The sequence below is a fragment of the Colletes gigas genome, unplaced genomic scaffold (genome assembly GCF_013123115.1).
Source record: "Colletes gigas isolate AHSC1104 unplaced genomic scaffold, ASM1312311v1 Colletes_gigas_Sc00001, whole genome shotgun sequence".
Lineage (NCBI taxonomy): Eukaryota > Metazoa > Arthropoda > Insecta > Hymenoptera > Colletidae > Colletes > Colletes gigas.
The window spans coordinates 3567268-3584290 of record NW_025106630.1 but is presented as its reverse complement, the minus strand read 5'-3'; the positions used below and the strand labels follow the sequence as shown (position 1 = coordinate 3584290).

Here is a 17023-nt window from a genome sequence, read left to right as displayed (position 1 = left end):
TCAACGCTGGCGAGTACGCGCAAAACGGCGACGCGCACCGTCGCTCGCTCGCGCCGTAGAAATCGCTCGAATCGCCGATCCCCCGATCCCTCGATCCCGATCGCCATTCCAACGTGCCGATCGGGATCGACGATAACGCTCGAGCTCGTTGTTTCAACGAGTCGTTTTTTTAATTACCGGATGAACGTTAAACCGTACGCTTTCAACCCGCGACAAACGAGCCCCGAACGATCGCAAAATGAATTTCTCGCCCAACTTTTCAGTGGAATCGGTCCGTCCTTGTCGCGGAACATTAATTTCTTCTCGTCGAAAGGACACCGAACTTCTGCCAACTTTATTCGCGGCGCTTCGAGTCGATTCGACCTCGATAATCAAACATCCTTTCAAGTACACTTCCGCGCGAAAAAAACCACTTGGAGTTGACGAAAATTAATGGAAAATGGAACGAGGCTGGAAGAACTGGATCACGTGTTTACAGAAGACATAAAATCGTCAAGTTTCGGTGTCTTGATCGATCATTCAACCCTCTGTGACCCCAAATTGCGATAGAATATTGTTGGACATTGGTAACGATACGTGAATCGAAAGTGAAATTTTTCTTTAATCCTAGTATATGTACTGCAGTTTTAGTCATTTTTATTCTAATTACAATGCTTTTTTCCCCCCCGGACACGTGAGAAAGAATCCTCATTATTTATGTTTCTTCGAACGACCGAGATTAAATGTAAAATTCAACCACCAATGCACACTAAAAACTTTTATAGGGTACCTAACTTTCGTGGCGTGGTTCGTGATAAGAAAGGTCGATTCTTGGATACAGTCCTGCACCACTTTATTTCTAAGAAACTGCTTTGTTATTTATGCTCTCTGATAATCGTCAAACAGGAAAAGATTTATCCAGCGGCGATAATAATACCACGTTAATAAACTGATTGTTTCGAACCACTTAGACCCCATTTTTGCTCAGCTTCGTCGGGGTACACCGATTACGTAAAAACACAGTATCGAAGGATTAAAGCGAGGGCGGTGACACGTAAAACTAAATCAGTCTTTGAAAGCGTACACGACCTCAGTGTCGCGAGGGGTCGTAGAGGGTTAAATTTGTTCTTCCAGCTTAATTCACTGCTGCTGAAAAATTCGTCAACAGATGTCAACGTACAAAGCGATACCATCAATTATTCAAACTTGAGATGCTCCAAAGTAAGCAAGAAACTCGTTTTCTCGACTCCAGCAACGATAGCTTTTCGATCAATGTTCCGCGACAGGGATAACCATAACGCCCTAACGAATCTTAGAAAAACGTCGTCTCGATAATACCGAAATCGGAGCGTCGTCGATTCGAACGCGAGCGTCTGTGTATCCCCTAAACTCGCCTACGCGTAATCGTAACACTACATGCTTCGCCTATGCGTTTTGCGATAAAGTACTATACGTAAGTATGTTTATGCCACTTATTTCTCTCGTGTGCACGTGTGTCTGTGTGTCTGTGTACGCGTAACCCGAAAGTGTGTGTGCTTGTCTGTGAGCGCGTGTCTCTTCTTTTTTTTTTCTCCCCCCCACCCCCTTCTTCACGTTTCCCCCGTTAATCATTAAAGCCTACTTTATGTTACAGTCGGTCGAGTGCGCAGGCAATCGTCGGTGTTCTCTTTTTTTTTTTTTTCTACTCCCACTCTCGTCGCTTCGACGCGTTCAACGTTCAACGGAGTTCGAGAAAAGCGAGGAAAGAAAACTGTCACCTGGCTGACACACGCTACTCGCGTCGTACGTCTCGACACCTGGGTTTTGCGGTTCCTCTGAAACTCTCGTCTACACGAAACGAGCAACGAAACGATCAACAACTTTCTGATAAAAATTTTATCACCGAAAGAAAATCGTTCGAAGATAATTCTGCCTTTGCTTTTGATAATCTTTAAGCGTTAGACTTCGTCGAAGCAATCCAGATGTTTGTTCGACGTAAAAATAGATTGAAGTAACAACAAACAGTTTCAGACATAAATCAAACGGATCGTCGAGAGTCTCGATGGGTCCTAAAAGTCGATAATTTTTAGAAGAGTCACGTTTTGTTTTTAAAAGCTAGCCGGCGGCCACGAAGTGTCTCGTTTGAAAGGGTTGCTCGGTCTTGATAGATTAGAAATTCTTCAAAGCTCTGAAAATCGTAGCTGTCTAGACTAACGTATCACGTACACCCTTTGACGCTGAGTGCGCAGCAAAACATTCTATAAATTTTATTCGAAACATTTCTGTCTTACGTTTCACCTAATTAAATCTCGAAATCGTAATTTAATTATCCCGGAACCATACGAATAAAATTACAGAAATAAAATTAAAATTAATGATATCGTAAAAATTCGCGCGAAAGTTCAAAGTTGCAATTTTTAGAATCATAAAAACCAGAAATTTTTCTTTCCAGCGATTTTTTACGCAATCTGAAAAAAGATATTCGTGTGAAGAAACGAGCTTATTTCGTACGCAAATTGTGGCGTATAATGATCGTGGAACATCGAACATTGGTACCGCGGAAAAATCGTGAAAGTCCTGGAAAGTACGTCGCGCGGTTTTACGTAAAAATTTGCGGTCACTCGAGGAAAAAAAATAATATGCCGTATCCGCAATATTACTGTACGCGTCGGTTGCGAGGCGATTAATCGGTATTGCGTATCAGTGGTACTCAACCGAGGCTTGAAAACTTTGTTGAAAGTTTTCCACGTACGCCGTCGACAACTTTTAACGTCTCGTGACTCACGCGATCTATGGATCGTCTAATTGGCGCCCCAGGCGAATTAATCGCGGAATAAAAATTTATTAGTTCGTAATACTGCCAGTGATTGGTGTAAATTAATAGCGAAGCTTGGTAATAACAATAATCGCATTATACGACGACTTAATACTGCAACGAAAATTAGTGTACTTTGTTTCATGAGTCATTTGCAAGCTAAGCGTTCGTAGATATAATTTTATATTTTGTTTTTTGTTGCGATGAAGCTTGAGCCAAAACTGTTCTTACTTTTTGAGTAAAAATTAACGCGAATCGCTGGACAATTAATCTTTTAAAAGCAAAGATTGAGGAAATAACCTACGATATCACGACGGTATTGGACGTTACGTAAACAAAATTGAAGGCTTGTCTAAACTAGGAGATCCTAACACTGGTGTAAACTAGCACACAATTTTTTTATGGGACTCTGACACTAGTGAAAAACTTTCAAATGAACTTTAAATCTTCGAATATGAATATTTCGAATAAACTTCATAAATCTGGGGTTGAAACAACTATTTCTACTCATCAGCCCTTACGATTTACGCTGACCGTATCGTCTCACTTTCTGAGCGTCACACTGACCGTGACCATCATACTTAACTTCGCTAATCAAACGAGAATCAGTGTCTTCCGCGTGGCACAGCCATCGACGAGAGCCCTGAAGGGAGAACGATCCAACATTCATCATTTATCACGACGATTTCGTGGATAGTCCAAAGGTTGCGTATTTGTTCTTAACCAGAGTTAGTAAATATCGACAAATAGCTGGGGGATCTACGGATCTAGACGAGATCGGAATCACTGGGTCACAAATCGAGCGTGACACACAGGTTACTTGAATGGAACCTTTAATTAAATAATAGGAAGAAGTAACAAAAAATTAAACATTTACTTTCCCCATAACGATTTGAGACGAAATCAAAGAAGCTAAGAAAATAAAATCGAATCATTTTTATAGTAAGGAAAACTATTGTTTGCGAAAGCTGTATGGCTGCAAGAATCGTATTGCACCCATACATTGTTAAACAACATTTGCTTGAATAATAATGTAAAATAGCGAATTGATTATTTGGGAACCCAACAAAAACAATCCCTGTGAAGTTTGCACAGGAAATTTTTCAGGATTAACGCGTGTCATTTTTTCAAACATGTTTTGCCACTTACCACTATATTTAAACTAAAAATTAATGCACGGACGTAACCAAGAAATATCTTTTTTCTCAAACGATAAAATAAAATACACGCTATAGAGGGTTGGACGTGTATATAGTAGAGCCCCTAATTAAACGACCAAAATTTCTCGCCGTGTTTCGCGAATAAAAATCCAAGGAAAATGTTGGATCAAAATTATCAAAAGAATCCGGAACTTGTGCGGATCGTCCATTCGATGCTCCCCGGAAAGGAGTATCGACAAACACGGACTAACGTTGTGCAAAGTTTGATCGTTTAAGTGTATACAGGAGGAGACGACAGGAATAAAGGTGAACGAGGTACTGGAAACGCGACACGTAATGGAAAAAAAAATGAAAAATGCAAAGTAAAATACAGTGTACGAAGGTTCGTGTTTGAAAATAGGCATTCGTATATTTTAATAATGTACGTATAAGTAAACGTAATAGTATGTCGTGAATAATAATAATAATTAATAATAATTAATAATAATAATAATAATTAATAATAATAATAGTAATCATAATAATAATAATAATATTGTTAGAATAACAAAATAAATCCTAAGTAACATAACTATGTCGCTCAAGGATGATGATAAAAATCAATAGCTCTAATTAAAAGAGAAACAAAGCACCGTCATCACATCGGGGTGGCTTCGGTTCGAGACACGTACCAAACGCATAACCCCCAAGGAACTTTAGTCCGGAAAATTAATAGTCGCGCTAATCGTTTATGGGTTTATATGTATAGGTACCTAATAATTATTGTACATGCGACACCCTTATTCTCATTCCTGTCTCACCCCCTAAACCTAAACAAACAATCGTCTCCCTCGAGTACACGCAGGATCGTTCCGCGCGATTCGTGATTCTATTTCATCTTTCTTTCGCATCACACATACAGACACGCACACACACACACACGGAGGCACACAAACATGCTCGAACACGCTCGCACACGTGCGTCACATCCGGTTGGTACTAATAAAATCCTACTAACGTCTTGTACTTCGTAAAAGTGCTTGCCAATTACGCATCGTCGTGTCTTCAGTAATAAATCTGTGTACATACATCTATAAATATATATATATATATATTTTTTTTTTTAATATGCGCGTATTGCCGTGTAACTTGTACGTGTGTGTGTGTGTGTGTGTGTGTCGGTGTGTACGTGTATGGTATAGTCGGAACAACCGCGATAGGGTTACTTAACTCTTTGTAACTCTTTTAATACTGTCAACGCCATTCGTTAAACGATAATTAAGGAAAATCAGAACGAGGAAAGCCTCTCGGGAGAATTTGCAGTTGTCGTATTCGAGCTGACGCGTCGTTCCTCCTCGTTAGGTGTCCTAAGATCCACAACCGTGTATTTCCTAATCTTTTCCTTGAACGATGATCCTTTAACGAACGCCAAGCTTCCTCGTGATTTCGAACTCTCGCGACGGCCTCCCCGCGAAAACATACGTCAAACGAAATGTTACTAGACTCGTCGACGATTTCGGGACAGACGTCGGGCCAGCAGCGATCATCATCGATCATCGAAGGATCATCGAAAGAACAACCGACCGAGACGACTCGAGCGCTCACAGCGAGGTCGATTTTCGCTGGGTGTCGATTCCGTTTTTTTTTTCTGTTTTTTTTTTTGTTTTTCATTTTTTTTTTTCTCGTTGCACGTGCACGAAGAACAGGAGACAGAGAGTCCGCCCCCGCGTTAATTAACGGTAAGCTGCCTTAACAGGAACTCTAATTAGGAATAAATCTATCGGATATGTGTGTATTGCAACGTGACACCCTCTGGCAAGAGATACGGGCGATATGCTACGCGTACGTTCCTATTTACAATCGAGTAGAAGTACCTAATCCTAGAACGCTACAAAAGTACAAGTCGGAACCTTCGCCGGGTCGCGACGTTGATTGGTCGCGAGGTAAACTTAACTAAAAGTGTCACAACGTTCGTGGACGGAAAGGGTTCACGCGCCCCTCGTGCCTAACTTAAAACAATAACAAACCGTGGCTTCCTTCTCGACACTTTGAGACAACTGGGTCTCCCACCTTAACCCTTAACAAACACTCCGATCGATGGTGGATCTAGGAAAGTTCAACGAACAGGGGTGAATGAATTCGAGATTTTAAAATAATAAAAAAATTCAAATAACAGATATTTCGTAGTCATCCCCTTCTTGAATCCACCACTTTGTTGATTTCAGATTCCTACGAAACTGAGAAATTAATAGGTAATACACATTTTTTAAGAGTTTTTTTAAAGAGTTAAGACATTTAACGTTTGTAATTCTGAAAATTATTTGAACTTTTTCACTGTTTGATTACAATGGGACCTAGATTACTCTATGGATTTTATACTTTCTCGATCACATTTAATTATTGACAATAATTTTCTAATACTCACGTTTGTTCTATGATACAATTCTTAACACGACTCTTTCGGTCCTTCGTTTATAAAGAACATTTCAGAATACGGAATTAATATTTGCAAAACGAATGAATTCTAAAGAAATTGATGTAACCTGATTTATCAAGCCTTTGGCAGCTCCTAGGTCAGAGATAAATCAATTGACGCGTTCAAGGCCACCAGGAGGCTGCTCTGGCCACACCGATGCGGCCATTCATTCTCTTTGAAACAGAAACCAACTGTTATAGCGTCAAAGCACGTTTCGTGCTTGGCGTGATCCACGCTAGCGCCAGTGGCCTCGAGCTGTCGCTTAATTTTGTTTCGATCATACTCGATCCAAGTCCCATTGTATCGCCTTGAACATATCAAAATTACGACACTTCGTTTTTATAAATAGCCACGGAACAAAATTTTCGTACGAGTTTTATAAAATCCATCGATCGTCGTGCTCAAAGTGCGATCAATATTTGAACACCAATGATACTTCAAGCAGACTTCGTCCAAACTTGAGATTTTTTTAACGGATTAGCACAGTTTCGAGGGTTGCAACATCGTCCAAAGACGTGCACGAGGGGCGCAGTTAAAGTAAAATAAAAAAAAAAAAGAAAAAGAAAAAGAGAACGAAACGCATTTTTATAAATAATTCAGCAACGTTTCAGGCTCCTCGCGTCGGATTTCGTATATATTCTCGAACAATTACTCACGCGGTATCTACACACGATAGGACGTTAACATTTACCACACTAATAAGTACAATTTATCGTTTACATATTATGTACACTTAAGTTAGAACGAGTCTTTAGGAACTTCAGAACAGAAACTCGAGTGCTACGTCGAACTAAGAGCCTAGGACCTTCAAGAAGACGCGATTCCAAGACCTTCAGGAGCCGAATCGAAGCTTTTTACCCGTCGGTGTCGAGCCTTGCATCCCGAAGAACGTTTCCGGTTTCAACGTCGGCCTTCCTCTCGACTCGAAAGAGCAATTCACAAACGTTCCACGGGACGCAACATCTTCTCGTAACGTAATTACACCGATTAAGTTCCTTCTTTTTTCTCAGTATTTTTGGCGAACGATTACGAACTAAAGATTAAAAGGACCTAAGTACCTACTGGAAATACTTATCACGTCTACGTATAGCGTTCTATGTACAGAAACCGGCGTACAATAGTGTTCGAGGCACGTGCAGTTCTCACGATGGACGACGATGACGAGGATGAGATCGAAAATCGAATCGGGTTCTCATTTGTGAACTGAAACGTTCTTTGAAAAACGGAAGAAGGGCCGGGGACGAGACGTATGCACATTAATTTGGGACGTTTCTAAGGTCAAGAGGAGTAAAAATTAATTTTGGAGAAACGGAGTAGCCTTCGTTCGAGGGGAATAAAATGTTAAATCGATTAAAAAATGAGATTTTTGAGAAATGTGAAAAATTATACGATAACGAACTTTGTTAAAATTTTAAACGCTACTAACATCTCATAAATCTACGTGAATTATTTACAATTATAAACCAAATAATTTGTCCTAGTTTCATATACAGGGTGTTCGGCCACCTCTAGCAAAAATTTTAATGAGCGATAGTAGAGGCCAAAATAAGACGAAAATCAAGAATACCAATTTGTTGATGGAAGCTTCGTTAAAAAGTTATTAACGTTTAAAGTGCCGCCCTTACTGAATTTTTTTCTCGAAAATGCGCAAGATTTCGGGGGTATGTCTATTCACCAAAAATGACTGTAATTGAACCCTACAACCGAAAATAATTTTTCCACAACGATTTGCAATTTTTTTTCTCCGTTGAAAAATTTAGGCACCTAATTGGAGTTTCAGTAAGGAATTTTTTTCTCGAAAGTGCGTACAATTTCGGAGGTATGTGTAATGATAAAAAATGATTGTAATTGATCCCCGCAACTGAAAATAATTTTTTTAGAACGATTTGAAAAATTTTTTTTCGCCGAAAAATTTCAGCACCTACTCGATTTTTTTTCTCGAAAGTAGATAGGATTTCGGAGGTATGTGTACTCACCAAAAATGATTGTAGTTGACCCCCGCAACCGAAAATAATTTTTCCAGAACGATTTGAAATTTTTGAATTTAATTGTTAATAACTTTTTAACGAAGCTTCCATCAACAAATTAGTATTCTTGATTTTCGTCTTATTTTGGCCTCTACTATCGCTCATTAAAATTTTTGCTAGAGGTGGCCGAACACCCTGTATAATATCGTAGCCTTTTTAATAAAGCAAATCTATTATTGTGGTGACAACTTTAGACATTTTTAATTTCGAAGTATAGTAAACGAACGTAGACTTAAAGGAAATCTGTTGGAAAAATATTTTACTGAAATTTCGTTAAATCTTTTATAATTCTAAAACGAAAAACTTCAGCGTAACCTTCCTGTTCTGTTCCGATCAGTGCGATGTAAAATGATTTTCATTCGCCCAGAGAAAAATTAAATTTAAAGGCCACAATTTGACGAAAATGAAGACCCAATGTATACGACCAAATTTTGTTGGGATTATTTGCAAGAAAAAGAAAGAGATTGCTACAAAATATGTCTTAGCCATTACTATCATCCAATTTGAACTCGATTAAGCTTCTCTGAGAAAAAATGGACAGAGAAGATTATCAGGGATATCCCATTCCCCGAAAAGCTACAAAGATTTCTATTTAAAATGTTGAAATTTTTATCCTAAACTGATTGATTGTTTCCTGGTTCTTTTTTTAAATATTGCACTTAACTTGTTATTACAAAGGGAATATAAATTGTTGTTCTGATAATCCTAACAACAATTCCAAAAGGATACAGTTGGATCTACAGAGCATCAACTGCAAATTGAAATGTAGATTCATTGCAAGAGATTAATATCTGCTTCTAATAACTCTCATCAGTTACATATTCGCCTATTGTAATAAATCTACATCTCAAATATCAGTGGTTCTCCATACACCCAAACAAACCAATTAAAAAAAAGATCTTTTTAATTTTTGCCCCTTGACATTTTAAATCAGCTATTCTACAGAAAACGAAAGAATTCGTATATTGTTGCCAAAAAATCTCTTCCATTTGCAACAACGGAAGAGCCGCGACCCAGTTCACGATCGTTCTGCGTCAGAGGCGAGGGCCTCGAGTCTCTTTCGACCAGGATTCTGGACTTCCCCGGCGTAAGCGGATGAAAATCATGCCACGGATCCGAACGGAACAGCACGGTCGGCTCGCGACACGGCAAACGAAAGGGATCGACCTCTCGACGCGTGAAAAGTCGAACGATCGAGAGGCGGGAACGGAACGATGGAAAATCGTGGCTCGCGAGAACGTCGAACTTTATCTTGACGGTCGCGACACGACGATTCTGCACGCGCCAGCGGCCGTCGGATGACCTAAAACCTACGCTAATTGGAACTTTGCTAATTGATTGTACTCTACGTCAGTGGTGCACGACGTTCATTAATTCTCTTCTCGATTGCACTTTACTGGGCGATCGTTGTTCCGCGTTTCGCGGCGTAATTGCGACCGCGTCGGTGTGTTTGTGCGCGCCAAGGGAAACACTGTGCGTGGATGTAAACAGGACGACGACAACGAGGGAGGGAGGGGGGGGGGAGAACGCTCGAAATCGGTGAAAAACAGCGGTTCGCGTCGCGAGGGCGGCTAAAACACCTTTCTTCCCGCGTTGCAATTAACGGGTCTTCGATATAGAAGAGATTAGTTTTCCTCTTTCTCTTTCGTACGCGCGACGACCACGCTCTGTCGCTCTTTTCTCGTCGAACAACCACCCCTCCCCGCGATGCTCGTCAAAGTTGCGAGCACCGGAGCACCACCACTGCCAGGAAACATTGCTAATTGACGGTGATTCGCCAAGTCGTTGGGGAATCAGTAACACGTGTAAATTCGCCATACCGTGATGAATTGAGTGGTCGGTCCTTCCGGAAAACCGGAAACGCCCGGGCGTTTTCGAAGAATCGCAATTAACGAGATACTGCCCGACCGTGCGAGCACGGTTTCGTCGTTTTAAATAATACTCGAGACAGAGTTTGCTACCAGTTTCGGATGCACCGGGTGTCTGGACGTTTTCTTTTCTCTTTTTGCCAACGCGTACTGCTGGAAACGATTAATATGTTCGATGCTTTAAATGAAGGGTGATATACCTACGACAAGTGGTTCAATTCGTAATTTATCAATTTAATCGAGAAATGTATGAATTAATAATAATTTCACTAAGGGTTGGGGGATTTTAAGTAGAATCTGTAGCCAATGGGTAAAAGTATTTAAAAAATGTTTACTTGAAACGATTTCGAAAATTGCAGTCGTATCGAAAATCGCACGAGGATACAACCTGTTATACAGAATGTAAATAAATCGTGGACGCAAACTTGGGGTTGGATGGAATTCATTGAAAGAAACGATATCTTAATAAACATACCCCGAAGGTAATGGTTTCAGATATATTCAGCTGTTTAATTTGTAAGTCAATAGGTCTTCGTACGATTACATAAGCTGCAGGTCACTGTTTATCTATTGGTTTTCCGCACGTTTTGTGAATGAATTTTGTATACGTTCGAAATTGACTTTCTGAACGCCCGCGATATCAATCATTGTACAGCATTTATAGCCACGAACAGAATCATTGACTTGAAAATTAAGAAACGGAATACTATTACAATTATAAAAGAACAATTGTTGCTCATTATTCCTATTTCAAACAATACTAATGATTTATTCATTCCACAACCAACAGTCAATTTTGATATCTATTGTTTCTGCTTAACGTTTTCGATCAATGATTTGAAACTCTAAACAAAAACGATACACTATTCAACAAGCTTTGTTCCGAATAATTTTCCTTGATAACCTAATAAATTTCGTTAATGTTTTACGTTTACACCTTTAATTACACCTTGTACAAGGATACCGGGCTTTTAATGCACGAATTAATTTAAAAGTTTGTCATATTAATTGAAGCCTGAGAAGACGATACAATTTCAATTAAAACTTTTCAATGTTAGGTTTGGAATTTGTTTTTTTTTTATACGATACAGAAAGTTCATGAAACAAAGATTCAGAAAATAATGGAACAAACGTAATAATTCTTGCGAGTTCAATTTTTAACATTTAATGAATTTTACTAGAATTGATGAAAAAAAAGATGACAATAGCTGAAAAATTGATGCATAGCCAACAAATCGATCATGCGAAAAGACAGTTTAAAATTAATTTAATCGTAAACAATTATATCTCGCGTATGAAACGTCACGAAATAGATTGAACAATTTCCCCTAAATAGCTTTTACGCGATAGGAAATCTAGTAATGGTTGGTCTACGCGATTCGAGATTCCGGCTCAACAGCGAAACAGTCTTTTTCGAAACATTCCGGATCGCTAGATCCGAATTCGATCTATGGTCATTCTTTCCAACTCTCCGATAGACGCGACGGATCCTTTCAAATTGGCAACGTCGATCCACGGCGGATCAAAGGATCCACCGATCGAAAATTCGCGCCGAGCGCGCGCGTACCTTTCGATCGTCGATCGTTCCCCGACGAGATCGTAAATCGATCCCCGGTCGTTCGTACGCAAAATTGAGCGTCACTGTCCAATTTACGATTTATCTGTCGTGACGTGCACGCCGTATGCATACATGCATGCATGCATGCTCGCGAGCGCGATAACGCAGTGCAGTTGGGTCGATGCATTATGCAGTTTTCCGTGCGTCCATTATATTTTTAGACCTTTACGATTGCAAGGTTACGCTCGTAACGCTGCGTTCCTCGTTAACTGCGATTTTTCCTCGCCAATCGCCAGCTGACCGGATGAGGATTCCTACCAGTCGCCTGATTCGCGACTGCCCCGACCGATTTCTTTCGCGTTTCCCGAAATCGAACAAATTCCGCGATGCCCATCGATCCGGGAAGCGAAACGTTCTCTGATACGTTCGAACAACTCAATTTCAAAATTAAATTATAAATTATATTGATACACAGGGTGAAATAAATATTATTTGGTAAAGAATTTCTTTACAATTTTCTAACTTGTTTTATAGATAATTAAGTAAATTATTTTGATCGTCGGAACGTAAAGAATTCAAATGTAAAATTTATTTTCGATCGTAGAAAAATGATATGCGATATAGGGAAATCACAAACGCACAGATTTACAATTTCATATTTGGAAAAATATTGACATACGAAGACGTAACGTACGAAGGAAGAAAATAATATGTATTTATGTTATTATTGATAGAATTTATGGTTGTATTTTTTAAGAGAGCCAGAAGTTGTTCAAATCTATCAAAGAAGATTTCACTCCTTTGCTCTTGTCCAACGTCTAAAAAACAAAAAAGATGTCTCTAGAACATTAAACTCTGCGAGCTTGATTCGAGAAATCTGCCTGCTTCCCATCGTGTCGGTGAAAGTCTACGATAGAACCTCGATCGTCCGAGCAGAAAATGATCTATCCATTCTAATTTTCGAACGCTCTGGGATCCAAACGGAGCTTGTCTTTTTAAAATAAAACAATTTTTCCTGCTACTTTTAGAAATGTAAAAGGATACATATTTCCTATCGATACAAAGTATAGTTCAACCTCCATTAACCAAATATTCAAACATCCCAGCTTTTTTGTTATTATGCAAAATTGTTTATCTACGACACCATCTATTACGTCTTTTAAATTTCAACGTTTCGTTGTACGTAAAACTATAAAATTTGCGACGCTTAAAAAAAAAAAATGATAAAAACAAATAAAATTTATTTATGCGTATAAATTAAATTTTTGTTCCTACGTTTCAAGACGATCGTTCGTTTGCGTGATCGATGACGTAAGAGCAAGCATCCTATAATCAGAAAATTTCCCTAATCGAATACGTGTCTCCCTGTTTGTTCGTATAATGGAAGTTTCGATTATATTGCATTATTCATTGATAGATTCTTCTGTTAAGCTCGAAGTTAATTCCGATCGTAATTTGGTATCAAACTTGCAGTGCATGCGTTTACAGACATAATGACATCAAAGCGGGCACGCGCGGGGCTAATTATTGTGTAGGGTGATCTATTAGGTCTACTGGAAAGTTCTGTCCGCGCTCGCGCGAGGTTTTCCCAGATAGAGAATATCAATAGCGTGCCACGAATGATTATTAACTCTCGTTATGTTGTCTAGTGGCTACGTGCCGTGTAAGACAGTAATTTTCGCTGTTCAAATACTTAGTGCATTCAAAGTAACAGTGTTGTAAATACGTCCAACGACAAAGTGTATCCGCGAGATATTGCATATTATACGAATTGCAACGAGGAAATAACGCGGTTATGGCTAATGCAAAATTTATGGCGTGTTTTTGGACCAAATTCGCGGTATAGAAGCGCGTATACTGGCGATAGCGTGATCAATTTAAGTGGAGATTCGAGTATCAAGAATGAATCGCACTTGAAAATATCATCGAAAGTTGATGACCACGCGTCGTTCGTAGTGCATCGAAAAAGAGCCATTTTTAACACTATTTAAGATTGGAGGTAAGTTGCGAGACGCTCAAGGAACAATTTACGATCGTATTAATTCTTTAAGTACCTAGTGTGCTACTTGGAGAACATTCGAAAAAATATTTTATTACCGGTGTTAAAATTTATCTGAATATTACGTGCTTTTCAAGCTATGATAACCTTCTGACTTTATTATAATATATTGTGCATATAAAAGTATTATATTCAGCAATAAATCAGTTGAACTTTCAGTCTGGAGTACTTCTAAATTCGGGTCAACAAAATTCTAATTCTACCTTATATCACAATTTTGAATTTTTAAGTTATCGTAATATAAATAAATTTCTTGACACGAATCTTCCTCTCAGTTTGGATAATGGAGGTTCTACTATATCCTTGCTTTTTATTTCTAACTCTTAAAATTTTCCACAGCTACGACGACTTCTCGAAATTCCAAATTTGCCAAAAAATGTAGCAAAACAACGAAGAGAACGATTCTGGTCGGGCAAAGATCGCGAAAAGGCACGCAGCTGCGTAACTACGCTAACGAACGAATGATTAATACGTAACTGAAAATAAATTAGTAGTCTCGCGAGAGAAACGAGCAACTAATGACTCTGTCGTCTCGAATTAAGTACTTGGCATAAGCAAAGGCAGTTTCCGAAATATCGACGCATCCTTCAACGCGTCGGTGCGTTTCCTGTTCCATCATCTTTCCCCAGAATCATCGACGACGGTTAATGGACATTTATTATTAATCGGTAGAAAGTTTCGCGTCGAATCGATCGAGTTCGATTCGTTTTCAGACACTCGTGCATTCGAGTGTGCTACCTGGGTTATTAAAACGATCAGAAGTTGTTGGGATCGCGGGCTGAAACGGAGTAAAAAACTTTTTCATGGAAACTTCGGTGTGGAATGAAATAATAGCCTACCGAAAAAACAACCCTCTAAAAAATTGGACGCGACAATAGCAATTATCTTCTACTTGGATTCTAAGTAATTATGCGTCTGCAATGGATGGGTATCGATTGTTTGCGAAACCTTTCGTGCTCGCGTTTTGAACAGGCGGAATTCGTGAATATATGTTAAATATTTTACTGCACAAGTTGGGAGAAATTAGTGTCGAACGAGTCGTGTGACAAGTTTCCGTTGGAGGCTAGTTATCAATTATCAGCCCCTACGATGATTTCTAAAGTTTCGTAAATTTGCTAATTAGAAATTTATCACCAACTTTTGCTCAGAGAAAATGGAAATTGTTTTGTAATCAATTTATTCATGTACACAATTTTATTATTTTTTATTGACTTGGAACTCTAAAATGGTGTATAGTTATTTCTTCTTTAAGTTAATTTTGATTTCGAGCAATATTTTATAAATTAACAGATTGAACTAGGCAATCGTGTTGTAGGGGTTGATAAAAAAACGAAATCGATTCCTCTGGGTTGCAATCGAGAAATTCAACGCGATCCAACGAAATCCATCCGAGGCACGGATCGCTCGAACGCGATGTTTATCAAATCATGCGATTATTGCCCGACGCGACACAATTTCCACGCAATATAAATCATTGAGCAACTCTTGGAACGAAAGGGTCGATGCTCCATAGCTCGATTAAAACCGAGGAAAAAAAAAAACCGGAACGCGACAGCGGCGTACCTAGTCTTCCGCCAAAGCGATCGTAAAAGTGGAACCGAATTGCTACGGAGTTGGCACGAGCCCGAAGTTCGCTAATCCCTTCCGGGATCGACCGGCTGGTAAATTCCGAAATGGAAGGAAACGGATCGGGGAACGAATCGAGGAACGCTCGAAGGGAAGGACTCGAGAGAAGGAGCGGACGGAAAGCAGGACGCGTTCGCGTTTGACCTCGCGAAGGCGCCGGCAGCGGATTAATATTCACGTTTTGTCGCGAACGAGGCCGAAATCGTGCGCGATGGGCTCGACTATCGATTAATCGATAGGGGCGGGAGTCCCGCGGCCGATTCCTTCGGTGCAGCCACGGGCCTCTGCACGGAACACGATGAATATTTCAGAGATCGATCGATTTCGAGCGACTCCGCTACGCGAGGGTCTCTCCCGTGAAGGAGGCGGGAAGCAACCAGCGACTAAATATACAATGCGCTCGGCTCGTGCGGGAACAACGAAAAGAAAAAAGAAAGCTTGCCCTGCTCGACGCGTAGCTACGGTCGCCATCGAGTTCCGAACGTCGATCCAAACGACCATTTCGTGCCCTTCGCCCACCGTATGACCGTTTCCCTACGAGATCGACTGCATTGCCTCGATTAATGCACGAAAACGAGTCCCGTAAGTAGCTCCCATTGTCATCGGTTACTTCCTCTCGCATTTATTCATTTTTAAACGACCACTTGTCAATGTATTGCAACAATCGAGGTTCTATCGTAATAAATTTCACGAGATTCTATAGCACGGATCGACGAACTACGGACTCGCGGACCAGACTCGAGTTTTTGTGTATCGTTAACGTAGTTTTTAACTGAATTTTATTCTATAGTATCAATGAGTGCAATGTCTATTCGCGAGGTCATTCACAGTACTTGATTCCCTTCCTCTTGATTAAAATGCAAATTTTAATTACTGTCGGCCACTCGAGCCGAGTCGAAGGAACGTAAACAGTGGCGACAGTCGAGGAATCTGTTGCAAGTATCCCTAACGCGAATCGATGCAAGAAGCGAGTCAACTCTGTTCCTTTCTGGGCGGAAGTACACTCTTAAACGTGAAATATGTGAACGAGGTCGTTTATAATTTATCAAAATACGCAGAAAATTGTGAAGTAAGAGCTGTGGTCAGTTATTAGCCTTATCAAAAGGCAGGCCATTATTCGTATCACTTTGAACTTAACAATTACAGCAAACAAAATTCCTGATAGAGCAGGCATTCTAAATGTTCATTTTGTTAATAGAAATGCAAAAATATTAACCGATTTGAAACGATGCATAAATTTCTGCACAATTTGCAAAACAAATACGCTAGTTGAAATGATATTTAATTTGGACACTTCCATGGTTTCTTCGAAGAAAAGAATTATTTTATTTACAAATTAGTTAACACTCGATGTAAACAATAAGCGCTCGAACTTGGACGAGCAACTAAGAAAATGCAAATAAGAAAAGTTGTGTAAATCTGGTGAAACTGTTCTTATCAAATGAATGTAAAACTTTTATTGTTCGAACGCAATTTGATCGAATTAGGTAATCTAAA

The 17023-nt window shown here is 39.6% G+C and overlaps 1 protein-coding gene across 1 annotated transcript in view; it reads right to left on the bottom strand.

Annotated features, from left to right (window-relative positions):
* Window positions 1–17023, bottom strand: part of LOC122402926 (protein bric-a-brac 1-like) — a 98127-nt gene that overhangs the window by 26053 nt on the left and 55051 nt on the right. The gene's annotated exons all lie outside the window — the stretch shown is intronic.